The following is a 7500-nucleotide window of genomic DNA, read 5'->3' as shown; positions in this document are numbered from 1 at the left end:
GCAACTCATTTTCAGGGTGTTGGCAATCTTCTTATAGCCAAGGCCATCTTTGTGAAGCGCAATAATCCTTTTTTTCAGCCGCTCAGAGAGTTCCTTGCCATGAGGTGCCATGTTGTCCAGCATTCAGAGAGAATTGTGCCCAAAACACCAAATTTAACAGCCCTGCTTATCATTTACACCTGAATCCTTGTAACGCTAACGAGTCACATGACACCAGGGCGAGAAAACAACATCATTGGGCACAATTAGGACATGTTCACTATGGGGTGTACTCACTTTTGTTGCCAGCTGTTTAGACATTAACAGCTGTGTACTGAGTAATTTTCAAAGGACAATAAATCTATACTGTTATTCAAGCAGCACACTGACTACTTTAAGTTACATAAAAGTTTCAGTAGGATAATGTTATCCCCTGAAAGGATATAACAGAATATTTGCAAAAATCTAAAGGGTGTACTCACTTTTCAGATATTACTGTATATTACTACTCTCTTAGTATTCATACACACACACACACACACACACACACACACACACACACACACACACACACACACACATACACTCACTCACACTCTCTCACACTCTCTCTCTCACACACACACACACACACACATGCCATCCACCCAGGTGTGATTACTACTCTCTTAGTATGCCAACATCAGAGCCAGCTCTGCCACGCCCTCCCACATCTCACCAGGTACAGTCAAACATCCTCATCAGGCCCGTAGTCAAGGTCCCCGCATAAATAGGGTCACATTTAAATACAGTCACACCTTTATTGGAAGGTTGGCTTATAAACCTCCGCTACCTATTATTACAGGTCGTATGTTGGCGCAGTTGATTGAATAACTTACTTACTCAAAACAGTAAAAAGGCTTTATGGTTTTAGGTCATGATTTATATGATTTTATATAGTTTAGACAGGAAAAAAGTATGTATTCGGTTGTTAAGTCGTGACGTGTTTCCGGGTCCAACGTTGGCTGAGGCGCTCTCTTCGAAATGCCGCAGTAATAATAATAATTCATTATATTTGTATAGCGCTTTTCCGTGGCTCAAAGACGCTGAAAATATGGGGAAAAGTGCTGTGTCCCTTGCTGTATGAATAGATCCCAGTCTAAAAAACGATTGAACTGTCATTCTACCGCTGTAGTACACTGGTTCTCTGGTGCGGGGAAGTTTGGTTTGGACCCGGAAATTGCAAAACGTCACGTTTGACGTCAGACTTAACAACCGGATACCACACGTGTTCATGTCAGAACAGTAGACGCATGGACGGGCAGGGCAGAAGGAGTCATGTGACATAGGGATGATTAGATGTGGGTGTTAATGGTGGATAAGGAGACCCCCTCACACAGAGCTCTGGAGCCGGCCCTGTCCTCTCACTCACCTTCACTCCTCTGTCATGACCAGTCCACCTCCCTCACTCCCTCTCACTGGAACACACCACTATCTCTCCCTCCCTCCCTCCCTCACTCCCTCTCACTGGAACACACCACTATCTCTCCCTCTCCCCTCCCTCCCTCCCTCCCTCTCACTGGAACACACAACTATCTCTCCCTCTCTCTCCTCCCTCCCTCCCTCACTCCCTCTCACTGGAACACACTACTATCTCTCCCTCTCTCCCCCCTCCCTCCCTCCCTCCCTCCCTCCCTCCCTCTCACTGGAACACACCACTATCTCTCCCTCTCTCTCCTCCCTCCCTCCCTCACTCCTCTCACTGGAACACACCACTATCTCTCCCTCTCTCCCCTCCCTCCCTCCCTCCCTCCCTCCCTCCCTCTCACTGGAACACACCACTATCTCTCCCTCTCTCCCCTCCCTCCCTCCCTCCCTCCCTCACTCCCTCTCACTGGAACACACCACTATCTCTCCCTCTCTCCCCTCCCTCCCTCCCTCCCTCCCTCCCTCTCACTGGAACACACCACTATCTCTCCCTCTCTCTCCTTCCCTCCCTCCCTCCCTCTCACTGGAACACACCACTATCTCTCCCTCTCTCTCCTCCCTCCCTCCCTCCCTCTCACTGGAACACACCACTATCTCTCCCTCCCTCCCTCCCTCCCTCCCTCCCTCCCTCACTCCCTCTCACTGGAACACACCACTATCTCTCCCTCTCTCCCCTCCCTCCCTCCCTCCCTCCCTCCTCCCACTGGAACACACCACTATCTCTCCCTCTCTCCCTCCCTCCCTCCCTCTCACTGGAACACACCACTATCTCTCCCTCTCTCCTCCCTCCCTCCCTCCCTCCCTCCCTCTCACTGGAACACACCACTATGTCTCCCTCTCTCCCCTCCCTCCCTCCCTCACTCCCTCTCACTGGAACACACCACTATCTCTCCCTCTCTCTCCTCCCTCCCTCCCTCACTCCCTCTCACTGGAACACACCGCTATCTCTCCCTCTCTCCCCTCCCTCCCTCCCTCCCTCCCTCCCTCCCTCCCTCCCTCCCTCTCACTGGAACACACCGCTATCTCTCCCTCTCTCCCCTCCCTCCCTCCCTCCCTCCCTCACTCCCTCTCACTGGAACACACCGCTATCTCTCCCTCTCTCCCCTCCCTCCCTCCCTCCCTCACTCCCTCTCACTGGAACACACCGCTATCTCTCCCTCTCTCCCCTCCCTCCCTCCCTCCCTCCCTCCCTCTCACTGGAACACACCGCTATCTCTCCCTCTCTCCCATCCCTCCCTCCCTCCCTCCCTCACTCCCTCTCACTGGAACACACCACTATCTCTCCCTCTCTCTCCTCCCTCCCTCCCTCCCTCACTCCCTCTCACTGGAACACACCGCTATCTCTCCCTCTCTCCCCTCCCTCCCTCCCTCCCTCCCTCCCTCCCTCCCTCTCACTGGAACACACCGCTATCTCTCCCTCTCTCCCCTCCCTCCCTCCCTCCCTCCCTCCCTCTCACTGGAACACACCGCTATCTCTCCCTCTCTCCCCTCCCTCCCTCCCTCCCTCCCTCCCTCTCACTGGAACACACCGCTATCTCTCCCTCTCTCCCCTCCCTCCCTCCCTCCCTCCCTCCCTCTCACTGGAACACACCGCTATCTCTCCCTCTCTCCCCTCCCTCCCTCCCTCTCACTGGAACACACCACTATCTCTCCCTCTCTCTCCTCCCTCCCTCCCTCCCTCTCACTGGAACACACCGCTATCTCTCCCTCTCTCCCCTCCCTCCCTCCCTCCCTCCCTCTCACTGGAACACACCGCTATCTCTCCCTCTCTCCCCTCCCTCCCTCCCTCCCTCCCTCACTCCCTCCCTCCCTCCCTCTCACTGGAACACACCGCTATCTCTCCCTCTCTCCCCTCCCTCCCTCCCTCCCTCCTCCCTCTCACTGGAACACACCGCTATCTCTCCCTCTCTCCCCTCCCTCCCTCCCTCACTCCCTCCCTCCCTCCCTCCCTCCCTCCCTCTCACTGGAACACACCACTATCTCTCCCTCTCTCCCCTCCCTCCCTCCCTCCCTCCCTCCCTCCCTCTCACTGGAACACACCGCTATCTCTCCCTCTCTCCCCTCCCTCCCTCCCTCCCTCACTCCCTCTCACTGGAACACACCACTATCTCTCCCTCTCTCCCTCCCTCCCTCCCTCCCTCCCTCTCACTGGAACACACCGCTATCTCTCCCTCTCTCCCCTCCCTCCCTCCCTCCCTCCCTCACTCCCTCCCTCCCTCTCACTCCTCTCACTGGAACACACCACTATCTCTCCCTCTCTCCCCTCCCTCCCTCCCTCCCTCACTCCCTCTCACTGGAACACACCGCTATCTCTCCCTCTCTCCCCTCCCTCCCTCCCTCCCTCCCTCCCTCTCACTGGAACACACCGCTATCTCTCCCTCACTCCCTCCCTCCCTCCCTCCCTCACTCCCTCTCACTGGAACACACCACTATCTCTCCCTCTCTCCCCTCCCTCCCTCCCTCCCTCCCTCCCTCCCACTGGAACACACCACTATCTCTCCCTCTCTCCCCTCCCTCCCTCCCTCTCACTGGAACACACCACTATCTCTCCCTCTCTCTCCTCCCTCCCTCCCTCCCTCCCTCTCACTGGAACACACCACTATGTCTCCCCTCTCTCTCTCCCCTCCCCTCCCTCCCTCACTCCCTCTCACTGGAACACACCACTATCTCTCCCTCTCTCTCCTCCCTCCCTCCCTCCCTCCCTCCCTCTCACTGGAACACACCGCTATCTCTCCCTCTCTCCCCCTCCCTCCCTCCCTCCCTCCCTCACTCCCTCTCACTGGAACACACCGCTATCTCTCCCTCTCTCCCCTCCCTCCCTCCCTCCCTCCCTCACTCCCTCTCACTGGAACACACCGCTATCTCTCCCTCTCTCCCTCCCTCCCTCCCTCCCTCCCTCCCTCACTCCCTCTCACTGGAACACACCGCTATCTCTCCCTCTCTCCCCTCCCTCCCTCCCTCCTCCCTCCCTCCCTCCCTCTCACTGGAACACACCGCTATCTCTCCCTCTCTCCCATCCATCCCTCCCTCCCTCCCTCCCTCACTCCCTCTCACTGGAACACACCACTATCTCTCCCTCTCTCTCCTCCCTCTCTCCCTCCCTCCCTCACTCCCTCTCACTGGAACACACCGCTATCTCTCCCTCTCTCCCCTCCCTCCCTCCCTCCCTCCCTCCCTCTCACTGGAACACACCGCTATCTCTCCCTCTCTCCCCTCCCTCCCTCCCTCCCTCCCTCCCTCCCTCTCACTGGAACACATCGCTATCTCTCCCTCTCTCCCCTCCCTTCCCTCCCTCCCTCCCTCCCTCCCTCCCTCTCACTGGAACACACCGCTATCTCTCCCTCTCTCCCTCCCTCCCTCCCTCCCTCCCTCCCTCCCTCCGTCTCACTGGAACACACCGCTATCTCTCCCTCTCTCCCCTCCCTCCCTCCCTCCCTCTCACTGGAACACACCACTATCTCTCCCTCTCTCTCCTCCCTCCCTCCCTCCCTCCCTCTCACTGGAACACACCGCTATCTCTCCCTCTCTCCCCTCCCTCCCTCCCTCCCTCCCTCTCACTGGAACACACGCTATCTCTCCCTCCTTCCCCTCCCTCCCTCCCTCCCTCTCACTGGAACACACCGCTATCTCTCCCTCTCTCCCCTCCCTCCCTCCCTCCCTCTCACTGGAACACACCGCTATCTCTCCCTCTCTCCCCTCCCTCCCTCACTCCCTCCCTCTCTCCCTCCCTCCCTCCCTCCCTCTCACTGGAACACACCACTATCTCTCCCTCTCTCCCCTCCCTCCCTCCCTCCCTCTCACTGGAACACACCGCTATCTCTCCCTCTCTCCCCTCCCTCCCTCACTCCCTCTCACTGGAACACACCACTATCTCTCCCTCTCTCCCTCCCTCCCTCCCTCCCTCCCTCCCTCTCACTGGAACACACCGCTATCTCTCCCTCTCTCCCCTCCCTCCCTCCCTCACTCCCTCCCTCCCTCACTCCCTCTCACTGGAACACACCACTATCTCTCCCTCTCTCCCCTCCCTCCCTCCCTCCCTCCCTCCCTCCCTCCCTCTCACTGGAACACACCGCTATCTCTCCCTCTCTCCCCTCCCTCCCTCCCTCCCTCCCTCTCACTGGAACACACCGCTATCTCTCCCTCTCTCCCCTCCCTCCCTCCCTCCCTCCCTCCCTCTCACTGGAACACACCGCTATCTCTCCCTCTCTCCCCTCCCTCCCTCCCTCCCTCCCTCCCTCTCACTGGAACACACCACTATCTCTCCCTCTCTCCCCTCCCTCCCTCCCTCCCTCCCTCCCTCCCTCCCTCTCACTGGAACACATCGCTATCTCTCCCTCTCTCCCCTCCCTCCCTCCCTCTCACTGGAACACACGCTATCTCTCCCTCTCTCCCTCCCTCCCTCCCTCCCTCCCTCTCACTGGAACACACCACTATCTCTCCCTCTCTCTCCTCCCTCCCTCCCTCCCTCCCTCCCTCCCTCTCCCCTCTCACTGGAACACACCGCTATCTCTTCCTCTCTCCCCTCCCTCCCTCCCTCCCTCCCTCCCTCTCACTGGAACACACCGCTATCTCTCCCTCTCTCCCCTCCCTCCCTCCCTCCCTCTCACTGGAACACACCGCTATCTCTCCCTCTCTCCCCTCCCTCCCTCCCTCCCTCACTCCCTCCCTCCCTCCCTCACTCCCTCCCTCCCTCCCTCCCTCTCACTGGAACACACCGCTATCTCTCCCTCTCTCCCCTCCCTCCCTCCCTCCCTCCCTCCCTCTCACTGGAACACACCGCTATCTCTCCCTCCCTCCCTCCCTCCCTCACTCCCTCCCTCCCTCCCTCCCTCTCACTGGAACACACCGCTATCTCTCCCTCTCTCCCCTCCCTCCCTCCCTCCCTCCCTCCCTCTCACTGGAACACACCGCTATCTCTCCCTCTCTCCCCTCCCTCCCTCCCTCCCTCCCTCCCTCTCACTGGAACACACCACTATCTCTCCCTCTCTCCCCTCCCTCCCTCCCTCCCTCTCACTGGAACACACCGCTATCTCTCCCTCTCTCCCCTCCCTCCCTCCCTCCCTCCTCTCCCTCTCACTGGAACACACCACTATCTCTCCCTCTCTCCCCTCCCTCCCTCACTCCCTCTCACTGGAACACACCACTATCTCTCCCTCTCTCCCCTCCCTCCCTCCCTCCCTCCCTCCCTCTCACTGGAACACACCGCTATCTCTCCCTCTCTCCCCTCCCTCCCTCCCTCCCCTCACTCCCTCCCTCACTCCCTCTCACTGGAACACACCACTATCTCTCCCTCTCTCCCCTCCCTCCCTCCCTCCCCTCACTCCCTCTCACTGGAACACACCGCTATCTCTCCCTCTCTCTCCTCCCTCCCTCCCTCCCTCCCTCCCTCCCTCTCACTGGAACACACCGCTATCTCTCCCTCTCTCCCCTCCCTCCCTCCCTCTCACTGGAACACACCGCTATCTCTCCCTCTCCCCCTCCCTCCTCCCTCCCTCCCTTCCTCCCTCTCACTGGAACACACAGCTATCTCTCCCTCTCTCCCCTCCCTCCCTCCCTCCCTCTCACTGGAACACACCGCTATCTCTCCCTCTCTCTCCTCCCTCCCTCCCTCCCTCCCTCTCCTCCCTCCCTCCCTCCCTCCCTCTCACTGGAACACACCACTATCTCTCCCTCTCTCTCCCTCCCTCCCTCCCTCCCTCCCTCTCACTGGAACACACCACTATCTCTCCCTCTCTCCCCTCCCTCCCTCCCTCCCTCCCTCCCTCCCTCCCTCTCACTGGAACACACCACTATCTCTCCCTCTCCTCCTCTCTCCCTCCCTCCCTCCCTCCCTCCCTCCCTCTCACTGGAAACACACCACTATCTCTCTCCCTCCCTCCCTCCCTCCCTCCCTCCCTCCCTCTCACTGGAACACACCACTATCTCTCCCTCTCTCCCCTCCCTCTCTCCCTCCCTCCCTCCCTCCTCCCTCACTCCCTCTCACTGGAACACACCACTTCTCTCCTCTCTCCCTCCCTCCCTCCCTCACTCCTCTCACTGAACACACCACTATCT

Source organism: Nansenia antarctica, assembly GCF_963989245.1.
Source record: "Nansenia antarctica genome assembly, chromosome: 8".
Taxonomy (NCBI): domain Eukaryota; kingdom Metazoa; phylum Chordata; class Actinopteri; order Argentiniformes; family Microstomatidae; genus Nansenia; species Nansenia antarctica.
The sequence above is the reverse complement of the archived record's forward strand: the minus strand, read 5'-3'. Positions refer to the sequence as shown.